Consider the following 3,892-nt stretch of genomic DNA (forward strand, 5'->3'; position numbering starts at 1 on the left):
CCCCCCCCGATCTGTGGTTATCTTTGTATTTTTTTTTTCTTTTTTCTTGTTTTGCCCAAAACAAATTTATCTAAATTTATCAATCTAAATTTATGGGCCATTCAAACGAATTTTTACTCAAAAAAATCACGTTAGTGTTAAGTATGCTTCTTATTAACGCATTTATCATGTGTTATTATACCTTTTTTGTATAATAATAATGACTGATAAATACACACACACAAAACAAAAAAGATACGAGAAATGATTATCTCATTAAAAAGGATGATGAAAGAGTATAATTAGTGACTTTTTTGCTCTCTTAACCCGATTATAAACGATTATTAATTAATTATATTCATTCGTAATCGGTTATAATCATTTGGTTCGTTAAAAGAGAGAAAAAAAAAGAAATGGTTTGACATAAAATAGAAAGGAAAATCGTACGTATGTTATTTTAAATCGTTGAAAAGAGGAGCAGAGAAAGAATATGAGGATTGGGATCAGGAACAGGGTTGATGGGGAGGATTTGGGGTGAGGTGGGGTGGGATGGGGGAGTTAACATCCTTCTCTCATCCTGTTCATTTATCAAGAGATCCGCTTAAGAACGAAAAAAAGACACGCCGACGTTCTTAGAAGACACTCGAGCTTAATTTTTCAAGCTTTAAACTTTCTCGCGATCCTTACGATGTTTTTCTTTCATTTCATTTCATTTCATTTCGTTTCGTTTCGTTTCGTTCGGTCTGACTTCCCGTATTTTAGGATCCGCGTAATTATTCCGAATGGTCGAATACCGAGGACCAAGCTCGACTATCATTTGTCAGGATTGAAGGTCCTTCCTTCCCCTGGTCTTTCTATTTTTTTTTTTTTCGAGACGACAGCGACAAATTCACGTGCCGTTGGTAATCGTTGACTTTTCGTCGGACTGTATTCTCCCCCCTCCCCGCCCCTCCCATCTCCTCCTTCTCTTTCTCCTCTTCCCCTGATCAACATCGGGAACATCGTTATATTATTATTATTATTTTATTTTTTAAACGTTAACAACACATACATCTGTTTCTTTTTTTCGTATTTAAAATATAAATGATAGATGCATCATTTTTAACGTAATTGTAATATATTGTAATACTGTTTTTTAGGAATTTAATATCATATAAGTGTTAAATATATTTTTATATAGGAATATAATATATCTCATTTGAGTTAGTATAATAAAATGGTTAAATAATAAAAAAGAAAAGAAATATCAATTAAATGTATAAATTAAAGTAATTTTGATATATTATACATTTTGTGTGTGTGTGTGTCAGAAGGTTAATAAATCACGCGAGTACGCGTGTGTTTAATGAGATTATATTTATGAATATATATATGTAGACTATCGAGTTAATATTAATTCAATTGTTATAGTATCAAAATTAAATGTAACTATTCGATGAATTTTTCTAAATGTCGAGATATATAAAAGAAAATATAAGAGAAATATTAACGAGTAAAAAATATAATATTAATTAAATATTTTCATTCGATTATATAATAATATCAAATTAAATGTAACTATTGTAATTAAATATTCGATGAATATTTTTATAAGTGAAACATTAACGAATACAATTTGCATAGAAGAAAAGATGTTTAAGTTAATGTTCAAAAATATATTACAGATTAGATGAGTGAGAGAGAGAGAGAAAAAAAAAGAAAAAATGGTTGAAGTGAGACCACCGTGAGCGAATCGATCATTTCACGTTTGATTGTAGTCCGTTGCAATGAGAAGGTACGAGAAGGAGACTTCATTCTCCTCTGTTTGGTCCAGCTCCAGGTGAGACCGGTATGATGATACTCGGTCGTTAGACGACGTTATACTTTAGCCCGAGCAAAAAATCAATATTCCTCGGCCTACCGCGAATTGAGATACAAGATAGTTTGACGGCGATTAGCTTGAGAGAAACAGGTGTCCGGAGTTTTATATGCTACGGATGGGACGCACATATTCCGCGAGTGTGGCCAATCTGAAATTGTGTTAAATTGTTCGGTGCCTCGAGACACCGATGGAATCCTTGAATTTTCGGGAACCCTTCTAAGGGTATCCTCTTCAAATATTTCAAAAAAAAAGAAAAAAAGATTACAACTATCTAATTTCGATCTTTCGATATATAGTTTTAGATATTATTTTCTTCTATTTTTTCTTTCTTTCGAATAAAAATATATTATAATATTGATATTGTTTTTGTTTTGTTTACAAAGTACGAGATAAATATAATTCGAGATTTTATAGAATTATTCATTTAATTTTCATTCTTACGTTGCAAGAAATATGGTTAAGAAATTCTTTTCTTTCTTTCGAATAAAAATATATTATAATATTGATATTGTTTTTATGCTTATAAAGTACGAAATAAATATAATTCGAGATTTTATAGGGTTATTTATTTAATTTTAATCTAATAATTGTAGGCATTCTTACGTTGCAACAAATATGGTTAAGAAATTCTTTTCTTCTTTCGAATCTAAATATATTATAAAATTAATATTATTTTTGTTTATAAAGTACGATAAATATAATTCCAGATTTTATAGGATTATTCATTTAGTATTAAATCTAACGATTGTAACATTGCAAGAATGAAATTTAGATTTGTGCAGAAAAAGAAATAGAAAATTTGAAGAATATTCCAAGCGTTGGTAATTTGAATCCTTACGATAAGTATAAATGAAAATGTAAGAAAATATTTACCTGTCAGGTATGGACAAATGGTCATCGAGTATGTATATGCAAAGGGAAAAAAAAGACAGAGAGGATACTGTAAGGGCTGTTAAAAGGAGATTAGGGTCGACGCAATTCTGTAACAACACTTGCCAAAGGCGAGAGACCAAATCCAATGGTGTGGGTTGTCAGTTTTCGTCTGGCTTTTAAGAACGAAGGATAATCTACTGTCATTGTCTGGTAAAATAAAGTTAAAAAAAAAACAAAGAAAAAAGAAAAAATGAAGGAAGTGTAGGACGATGATGAAAAAGAACTAACGGACCACCCGTGGCGTTGAGTTTCGGTCTCCTTCACCCCACAAACTAAATTAGCTCATCGTCGTCAGTCACGATCGCATCGTGTCGAAATTAAGAAATTTTTGCGAGACCATGCTCGAAATTACAAGACCTGCCATCTCTTCTCTTTTAGGACAAGTTTCAACGGATACATCTCGTTCGGTGTTACCGGTTTTTTTGTGTAGATATCATGCCGCAGGTGGCATCGTTCATGGTTCTCGACTAATTTCTTGATTAGTCCTTCATTTCATTCCTGTATTTATTTTCTTTTTCTTTTTTTTTTTCTTGTGTGTGTGTGTTTTTTTTTAAATGTAATTTATTTTATTTCTCAACAAAAATGACAATTTTAGATTTTCATTTTGTGCTATCAATATTTCACATTTCAACTCACTGTCATCCTTTCTCTCTTTTTTTGGAATTCCATTCATTGTTTTCGTTTCATTCATATATTTCTTTCCTTTTCGTTTCATATTTTTTTATTTTATTTCTCAACAAAAATTTGAGACAATTTTAGATTTTCATTTTTGTGCTACCAATATTCAACATTTCAACTCAATTTATATTATATTATGTCATACTTTATTTCTTTATTTATTTCTTTCTTTCTCTCTCGCTCTAGGAGTTTTATCTACCGTTATCCAGTGTATCATTATCGCAACAGGTTGTTTGCGATAGGTTGTTTGCGATAGGTTGTTTGCAATAGGGAGAAACAGTGTGAGAGAAAAAAAAATGATAGAATGAGAGAAAGAAAGAGAGGAGAGAGAGAGAGAGAGAGAGAGAGAGAGAGAAGAGATCCCTAAAAAAATGTATGCCGCGAGTCAACGTTTGGCGCGTCCCGGTATGTTTGATTGTTTAACTTTCCCAGAGAAGAGGA

This window comes from Polistes canadensis, unplaced genomic scaffold, assembly GCF_001313835.1.
Source record: "Polistes canadensis isolate GaletaPanama2010 unplaced genomic scaffold, ASM131383v1 scaffold_90, whole genome shotgun sequence".
Lineage (NCBI taxonomy): Eukaryota > Metazoa > Arthropoda > Insecta > Hymenoptera > Vespidae > Polistes > Polistes canadensis.